General features: G+C 43.6%; 1 long non-coding RNA gene across 1 annotated transcript; it reads right to left on the reverse strand.

The window, feature by feature from the left end:
* On the reverse strand, window positions 1,082–1,923 carry LOC8071391. The gene is made up of 3 exons (XR_002451388.1): window positions 1,731–1,923; window positions 1,553–1,609; window positions 1,082–1,447 (listed from the first exon to the last, which is right to left on the reverse strand). It is a non-coding gene; the product is annotated as an uncharacterized LOC8071391 (long non-coding RNA).

Below are 9,682 nucleotides of genomic sequence, written 5' to 3' on the forward strand. Positions count from 1 at the left end.
TATTTAAATCGTTTTGTATACGGATTCTGTTTAATTTGAAATTCGAGTCCTAGTCGTGTCTGATTGTAGCTCTTTGAGCAGGGTATAAATGTAGACCCTAGGGCCTTGTAATGATTCATCTATCTATCAATCAAACATAAGTTTTTACTCATATTCCAGCATCTACTTTTCGACGACTTCGTCATATTTTCCTTTTCACTACGAGTTCTTAGGAGTTCGTCGACTTAAGCTCGGCGTATTCTCAAGTTCCGCGTGACTACCTCTTGGCCGTGGCATCCGGACGCATCGCTGTTGTCGGGACCAAAGTATTCGAGTTATCACCTTTACCGATAGTAAGGTCAAATCGGCTGGCACGCCTTAACGTTTGAATCGGGTATTAGCCCTTTGTATTTGCAGATCCACTTTTGCATCAACAGGTACAGCGTGCATTATTCGCTGCTCGTTTCTTGCCGAAACGGGTAATGGAGGGGTTCTCCGAGAAGCTTCCTCAAGCGAGACTTGTTGAAGCAGCTACCATGCGGTCCGGAACATGCGCGCTTGTTTTCAAGAAAAAATGTAACAAGTCCTATCACCATTATATGTTTATGCTTGTTCGCTTATTTTTTATTGGGCAGGACTGTTTGAAGACCTGGATAAGGAAGAATTATCTACCGGTGCAGTGATAATGCTAAAGATTGCATTACAACTTGTGGGTAAAGCAGTGAGTGCCAAAGATCAAGATGTGTTGAAGGACAAAGATGAAGATGCTGAAGACAATTGAGTGCTCTGAGAAGTTGCTGCTGCTATTATTTTGCTTGTCCTCTATTCAGTTGGAGGAGTTGGATGTTTGGTTTTCTCTTGATGTAAATTTTACTGATGGGTTTCTTGTGCCCTGTGGTCTCGTGGTGGCAGTTGGTAGTACGATTTCTAGTCCTTTTTGATAGTAGTAAGCGATAGTTCATGTCTGGTTTTATCTGATCTCTATGTTCGAACTGTATTTCCGTTGATGCAATGGAAATGGAGAAAAGATCCCTCGTATCGAAAAAAGATTCATGTTAACATATGCCTTGTTATAAAAGACAAAGGAAGGTAGTATGATTGTGCATGCTTTCGTGCACACTACACACTACTTTCGCTTTCTTAAAGAGGTATATATACACAGCATTATCATTGCTACATGCCTACATCAGTGAGAGAGCATCTAGTGCTACGCCTACGTGCAGACATCATTCATCTTGTCCAATCCGTGCACCATGGTGCAGTAACTACACACATAGCATATATACGTATAATACGACTCAGGTTTTGGTAATAGCCTTGTTAATTTTGGAGCCCGACTCGCGTTGAGCACGTTTTTTTTGCTGATCCGAATTCATTTCTTTTTCTTACCAAGACGCTTGGCTTCTATGGCCAGTATACGGTGCTTGAATCTCCGTACAATCAACCCCGTAGCCTTGTGTGCATTTATCTGCAAAGGTGGTGGAAGAACGAACTATATATAAGACAACTAAATCAAATCAAATATGCTGCTAGTTAGCAAGCGATTATGAACTCTTCAAATTGTAAAGCATACCTTCTTTTTGGAGTCATTCTTGGCCTTGCAAGCTCTCACCAAGTTCCTCCATTTATCCTAATAAGAGCATGAAGCAGCATTAATTATGGATTTAGACACAGGTCTGTCTAACTATTTTCATGGCGCGGGCGGAATATGCATGGTATAACAAACATCGTTGATGCGCATATATATATACCTTGAGGTGGACAGGTGTTCGAATCGATGTTGAGAAGTATATTCCTTTCAGTTTGCTCCACTTTCCAATTCCTTCCTTTGACACACCATCCACAAGTTCTATAACCTCATCCTCGGTCCAGTGGTCATTGTTTTTCCTAGTTCTATATTCCCTAGTTCCACTTGTGCAAGGATAACGCGAACCAAATAATCGTCCGATTTCTACCTGAAAATTAAATATATAGACATATATATAATTCATATCCGTTATGTATTATGATTGCAAGGAATACATACGTTAATTGTACATCAACAGACTGCACTATCATGAAAGAACGTATACATTCATGACGACGGACTCATCAGTTTGCTATTATCCACAAAAAACTTCAAGGGTTTCATCACTCGTCTGTTGAAATCTAGCTAGCTCATGAACCTAATAAGGAACTCTTGCTATATATTTGATATACTTGGGTGTCCAAATTGGTCAGCACTTGCTATTCGTTTACTAGATACATTGTTGTTTGAATCGGAAATATATATATGCACATCATGACAATTAACTCGAATAGGAATATGCTTACGCTCCACGGTCTGCTTCTCATGCGACTTCCTCTCTGCCGGCATGTCCAAGGGCCCGAGAAACAGCCTGTGCAGTGGAAGAATAATCGAGCATGTCTGCATAAGTCTTTTTATGATAATATATGCATATCCACAAGGCACGTAAATGTGTAGAACAAACAAAATCAATAGCAACATGAATAGTACAACTACTGTACTCATCCTACGCAGAGAATCCTCCATCCCAGCGCGCAGATCGATATGCACAAACACAGAATCATCTACATTACTAAATCTGGGAAAAAGAAATCCACTCCGTAATTCTTCTAGCTATTCCGTATCTACTACGGGGGTAACCCTTTTCTTTTTACTCCTATTTGACATCACAAACCCTACGTATTATAATCAAATTTTACAAAACTTGATCTTAATGTGTACTAGTTTGTCTTTATAAATGCATGTTTTAATATAATAGAAGCATAGAGTTTAAAATAGAGATAGCTAAAGGATCGGATAGGTGCCCCAAATCAAAACATTAAATAAAGAGCAGGGATGTCAAGAATATACCTAGCATACTTGGCTCCAGATAATCCTCGACTTCGTTGCCAGGACCTATTTCTTGTACTGCCGATTCACCATCCACGTTCCTCTGCTTCGGCACATCAGTTTCAGAGAGAGCCGAGGAAATTACATTCTTGATAGTATAGTTTGTGAAATAAATTCCAATTCTCCAGGCATATACTATATATATAGGAAGAAATCGGAAAAGAAACCGCACCAGAAGACTAGTGCTGCCGAATGTACCTGCAACAGAAACAGCTTCTTAAATTCAAGCCAGTTGATGAATTATATTGAAGTACGAACTAAGGCCTTGTTTAGTTTCAAATTTTTTTGCAAAATTAGCACTGTAGCACTTTCGTTTGTATTTGACAAATATTGTCTAATTATATACTAACTAGGCTCAAAAGATTCGTCTCGTCAATTCCGACCAAACTGTGCAATTAGTTTTTATTTTCGTCTATATTTAATACTCCATGCATACGTTTAAAGATTCGATGTGACGGGGAATCTGAAAAATTTTGCAAAATTTTCTGGGAAGTAAACAAGGCCTAATACAGAGCAACTTTGCAATCGTACAGTATCTGTACCTCCCAAAACCTCGTACATATTTGCCTCATTCGCAGGCCCTGACATTAAAAGTTGTAAATCTAAGTCATCGTCTTCCATCTGCACTATGTAACAACATATAGTTAGTGTAACTTTACAATTTATTAAGCATGCTAGTAGTGTAACTTTACAATTTAGAAGAGTTCCAAATAAATGTTACAAGTCATGAGAGAAGCAGTAATATCTTAATATGACTAATAGCTTTTCTTTGAAGCATCTCTTTCGCATGACTATTTTCAGTTAGTGTACTACCTATGTTCGCATTTTTGGGAGGCTATATATATACACCAGCTGTGCCACACGTTCGCGCATTAGCACCGGTCGGGAAGGGCCTGTTCCCGAGCCAGTGCTGCCCTTCCGAGGTTTTTGGCCATTTTGGGCATCGACCAATGCCTTATTCTGTAGTAGTGATAGTTGTCAATGCATAAAATATATTCCAGATTCCAGACTATAGGATTGAATATAATGGAAAGAGTGCTCCTTCCAAAAATGGAAAAAAGCGGGAGACAATCATAATGATGCATGGACCTAACACACACGGAACAATTAACATAGACCTGCAACAGCACTCGGCCATGCTTTATACAACTAGGCTAGCTACTGCAGTAAAATGGCTTGCTTTCATTTCATTGGCTAATCCAAATTTTAGTGTGTTCTTAGTAGCTGCCTAGCTGGTAGTACTTGTTCTACATAAAGATATATATAATGCATGGTGGTAATATAACTGGAAAAACTGAAACGCGCGCGTATATATGATCAGGAGAAAGAAGTTAACGCACCGCCTTGTCAGTTCTCAGTTGACAACGACGACTTGCGCGCGCGCAGGGAGCTCTCCCGTCGTCAGCAGGTCCGCCGGAAGCCCGCCGGAACCCTGCCGAGGCGGAGGCGCCGGCGACGAGCTAGCTAGCTAGCCGTACGCTGATCGCCGGAGTGCAGGCCTGCGGGATGCGGCGACGCGTCAAGCAGTGATGAATTGATCAGCTCTTAGCTTGCTTGACGGCCACACCCTCCTATATATATAGGCACACACTGGTCGGAGTCGTTAGAGAAGTTTCCGGGTTGTTTCGCTAGCTCATGATGATGCAATCGTCCGTAGTGTACTACACCTCTACCCAAAATAAAAGCATTATTTGTAGCTATACACGAGGACCATTAAGCACATTTTTGTCTAATAACGTATTTATTGTTTTGAGAGGGTGAAAATTAAAGTACATGGGTTGTCAAGCTCACTGTTTTTTCTTCGCCATGAAGACTTGCAGTGATGATGCCGTTCAACGGAAGGATGGCCGAAACTGCCGAATCCACCGGCAGTATACTACGATACGTGTCAACCTGTGTTAGGCGTGTACCCGTGGCTGGGCACCGGTGCGGGGGCTACACTCTGCCACACGCCAAAGCAAAGTTGGCCAGGCTTTGCTTGGCCCGGCCCGATGCGATGCTCGAGACACGACGACGCAAAATGCGATGGCGACGTCCACATCTGAATCTTCCGCCGTCCTGTTTGTTTATGGCCTTGTTTAGTTCCAAAATTTTTATGCAAAATGAGCACCGTAGCACTTTCGTTTGTATTTGACAAATATTGTCTAATTATAGACTAACTAGGCTTAAAAGATTCGTCTCGTCAATTCCGACCAAACTGTGCAATTAGTTTTTATTTTCGTCTATATTTAATACTCCATGCATACGTTTAAAGATTCGATGTGACGGGAAATGTGAAAAATTTTGCAAAATTTTCTGAAAGTAAACAAGACCTATGTTGACGAGACGACAGAAATAATATATGGTTAAATAATGGCTCCTTTAATTTTTTTTCCAGTCTCAGGTTATTAATTAGATTAGTGTGGCGAGGTATATATCATCATCGATCCAGACTTGCCTACCTTATTAAATTATTACTGGCGTTTATGGAGTACAACAGTTTTTTTTCCTTCTTTTTTTAAAGAAAGAAAGAGATACTGTGCATGCGGCAGATCGGTTTAGCTACTTTACGTCTCTGTCCAACTAATTCAGTACGGAAGTGGCGGACCAGGATTTGGTTAGCACTAGGGCCAAATTCTAGTAGCGAAAAGCCAAAAACTACACCGTTGTCTATATAATCTATGTATAAAAATTGTTATTACAAAGAAAATTTTTTAGATCAGAAGTTCTCCAACTACATATTGCCATACAATTTTTAAGAATACAACATTGAACTACAAAAATAAATACTTAGCAATAACAAGAATATAACATTGAATTACAAAAATAAATACCTAGCAATGATATGCTACATTCACATTTTTCATGTCCTTTTCAGTAACGCCTAAATCTAGACACAAGATATGAGAGTTAATTAATTAAAAAAGACAAACAAAAAATATAAAGAATAGGTAGTACATGATGTATAAATAAACTTTAGATAAATAAAAAAAAGAATAGGTTGGGAACGTAAACGTGCTCGGTGGTCGGAGCAGTCCCCGGGCACAGCGTAGGGAATAGTCGACGAGTCCCCGAGCGTAGCTTGTCGACTGGGCCAAACCCCTGAAAAATAAATATAAAGAATAGGTAGTACATGATGTATAAATAAACTTTAGATAAAAATCAGTACTGAGATAAGTTTTAGGTTTTTTGTTATAAAATTAGCACAAGTAGTTAATTCATCCTAGAGCTTGTACCAGCTCTGGTCTAGCCAACAATCAGCATGAGGTGCGGAACCTAGACACGCGTGGGATTGCCAGCCTCGCCAGAGAGCTACTGCCGACCACCCGGAACGCAGAGGGCGGATCTCGTGCACGTGTAGGGAGGAGTCGGAGACAGTACCGGCTCTGGAAAGCTCGTGTAGGAGAAAAAACTAGTGTGGCTAAACAAAAAGTTGTTTTTGAAGGATAATAAAAAATATTATGCCAAAAATAAATAAGATATTAGAAGTGTACTTATCTTTGGATGAAAGTCTGGTCGGTGACGACAAAATTGTCTGGCCCTCGAGCTTTTGGACTTGTTATCGTGACGGTGGTCGCGGTTGTCGTAGCGCCGTTCTTCGCGGCGATTATTATTGCGACTCGTGGTCAGAGCAAGTAGGCCAAACAACTTGGTTGATAGGCTGAGCAGGTCGGTGTCGTCGATCTGCCTCCCTTTGTAGCAGAGAAGCGGCGACGCGTTGTCGGCGTGGTCGGAGACGCTGCTGGTGTGGTCGAAACCGTAGTCAGCGTGGTTGAAGCCGCCGCCGACGTCGATGAAGAAGTGGTTGGCGCAGATCGGATCAACACCTCCTCCGTGGTCATGGCGGTGAAGTTGTTGAAGTTGACGGTGAACGTGAAGTCGCCCGCCATGGCCGCGAAGTCGGGGATGATGGCCATCTTGTTCGTCGAGAGAGCTGTACGCACACCCCCTACCTGGCGCGCCACTGTCGACGAAAGCTGGTCGGCAGTCTACCTTGGGGTATACCCACGGTAGTAGTTTATCGGTAGACGGTGCGCAAACTACGAACTCGATGGTGACGCAAGACACGGACAAGCTTTTTATCCAGGTTCGGCCGCCGAGTTGGCGTAATACCTACGTCCTGCGTCTGGTTGTATTGATTTGTGTTGAGAGAATATGATGTCTAGGATCTGTCCTCTAGGGGACCCCTGCCCCTCCTTATATATCCTGAAGGGACAGAGTTACAAGCAAAGTATCCTATTTGGTACAATATCTTGTAGCCTTGCGGTGCACGCCGACCAGTCGTGCGCCGCACGTCTTCATCTTGTGGGCCGAGCCACCTCTGACGGTGCGGCCCATATAGGCCCACGAGGGTATAGGGGTTTATACCCCCACAGCTAGTCCCCGAGCACCATGTATTGTGATGTAACACGCCGTCTTGAGCTTCTTCGATTAGTGAGGCTTGACGTCTTCAATAAGCAGGAAAGTCGCCCAAACAGTTGCAACGGTATTTTGACCAACTCAAAAGACAGTTGATCAACATTGACATCGAAGAAGCAGGTTGTTCGAAGAATGCATGGTGCTCTTAATTAAAAAAGATTTCTTTCCTGGTGAAGTGTGCCCACTTTACTTTTCTGAAAAGTATAGACCTCAAAATAGCAAGCATATTCACCGCAAGGTGAAGTGTGCCCACTTAGTCCCCGAGCCTGGTAGTAGGTGACGTAGGCACGTGGTGCCAGGGTCAAAAGAAAATTCCCCAAAGTAGTTTTGAGACTGAGATGCATCGCTAGATGCATCGTACCGATGTAGTCCCCGAGCTTGCTGGAAGGCGAAGTATGAGCCTTGTAGCAAGGTCTAAAAAATTGAATTTACCAGTCCCCGAGCATATCATGCTCGTCTGCAATTGAATAGACTAATCGACCAGTCTCCGAGCATATAACGCTCGGTGGTCGGTACAGTCCCCGAATTCTCAAATTGGTGGGCTGGTCGACCAGTCCCCGAGCGTATAGTGCTCGGTGGTCGGTGCAGTCCCCAAGTTCTTAAATTGGTGAGCTGGTCGACCAGTCCCCGAGCGTATAGTGCTCGGTGGTCGGCACAGTCCCCGAGCACGGCGTAGGGACCGGTGGACAAGTCCCCGAGCGTGGTTGGGAACGTAAACGTGCTCGGTGGTCGGCACAGTCTTCGAGCACAGCATAGAGAGTAGTCGACAAGTCCCCGAGCGTGGTTGGGAACGTAAACGTGCTCGGTGGTCGGAGCAGTCCCCGGGCACAGCGTAGGGAATAGTCGACGAGTCCCCGAGCGTAGCTTGTCGACTGGGCCAAACCCCTGAAAAATAAATATAAAGAATAGGTAGTACATGATGTATAAATAAACTTTAGATAAAAATCAGTACTGAGATAAGTTTTAGATTTTTTGTTATAAAATTAGCACAAGTAGTTAATTCATCCTAGAGCTTGTACCAGCTCTGGTCTAGCCAACAATCAGCATGAGGTGCGGAACCTAGACACGCGTGGGATTGCCAGCCTCGCCAGAGAGCTACTGCCGACCACCCGGAACGCAGAGGGCGGATCTCGTGCACGTGTAGGGAGGAGTCGGAGACAGTACCGGCTCTGGAAAGCTCGTGTAGGAGAAAAAACTAGTGTGGCTAAACAAAAAGTTGTTTTTGAAGGATAATAAAAAATATTATGCCAAAAATAAATAAGATATTAGAAGTGTACTTATCTTTGGATGAAAGTCTGGTCGGTGACGACAAAATTATCTGGCTCTCGAGCTTTTGGACTTGTTATCGTGACGGTGGTCGCGGTTGTCGTAGCGCCGTTCTTCGCGGCGATTATTATTGCGACTCGTGGTCAGAGCAAGTAGGCCAAACAACTTGGTTGATAGGCTGAGCAGGTCGGTGTCGTCGATCTGCCTCCCTTTGTAGCAGAGAAGCGGCGACGCGTTGTCGGCGTGGTCGGAGACGCTGCTGGTGTGGTCCAAACCATAGTCAGCGTGGTTGAAGCCGCCGCCGACGTCGATGAAGAAGTGGTTGGCGCAGATCGGATCAACACCTCCTCCGTGGTCATGGCGGTGAAGTTGTTGAAGCTGACGGTGAACGTGAAGTCGCCCGCCATGGCCGCGAAGTCGGGGATGATGGCCATCTTGTTCGTCGGGAGAGCTGTACGCACACCCCCTACCTGGCGCGCCACTGTCGACGAAAGCTGGTCGGCAGTCTACCTTGGGGTATACCCACGGTAGTAGTTTATCGGTAGACGGTGCGCAAACTACGAACTCGATGGTGACGCAAGACACGGACAAGCTTTTTATCCAGGTTCGGCCGCCGAGTTGGCGTAATACCTACGTCCTGCGTCTGGTTGTATTGATTTGTGTTGAGAGAATATGATGTCTAGGATCTGTCCTCTAGGGGACCCCTGCCCCTCCTTATATATCCTGAAGGGACAGAGTTACAAGCAAAGTATCCTATTTGGTACAATATCTTGTAGCCTTGCGGTGCACGCCGACCAGTCGTGCGCCGCACGTCTTCATCTTGTGGGCCGAGCCACCTCTGACGGTGCGGCCCATATAGGCCCACGAGGGTATAGGGGTTTATACCCCCACAGTTGGCATTAAAGCTATTGGGCTAAGGCCATGTTTAGTTGGAGAAAATTTTTGGCTTTGGCTACTGTAGCACTTTCGTTTGTATTTGATAATTATTATCCAATTTTATAGACTAATTATGCTCAAAAGATTTATCCTGCAAATTATAGGCAAACAGTGTAATTAGTTATTTTTTATATTTATATTTAATTCTTCATGTATGTGTCTAAAGATTTGATATGACAATAAATCTTAAATTTTTTTTAGAAATTA

The sequence above is a fragment of the Sorghum bicolor genome, chromosome 1, assembly GCF_000003195.3.
Source record: "Sorghum bicolor cultivar BTx623 chromosome 1, Sorghum_bicolor_NCBIv3, whole genome shotgun sequence".
Classification (NCBI taxonomy): domain Eukaryota; kingdom Viridiplantae; phylum Streptophyta; class Magnoliopsida; order Poales; family Poaceae; genus Sorghum; species Sorghum bicolor.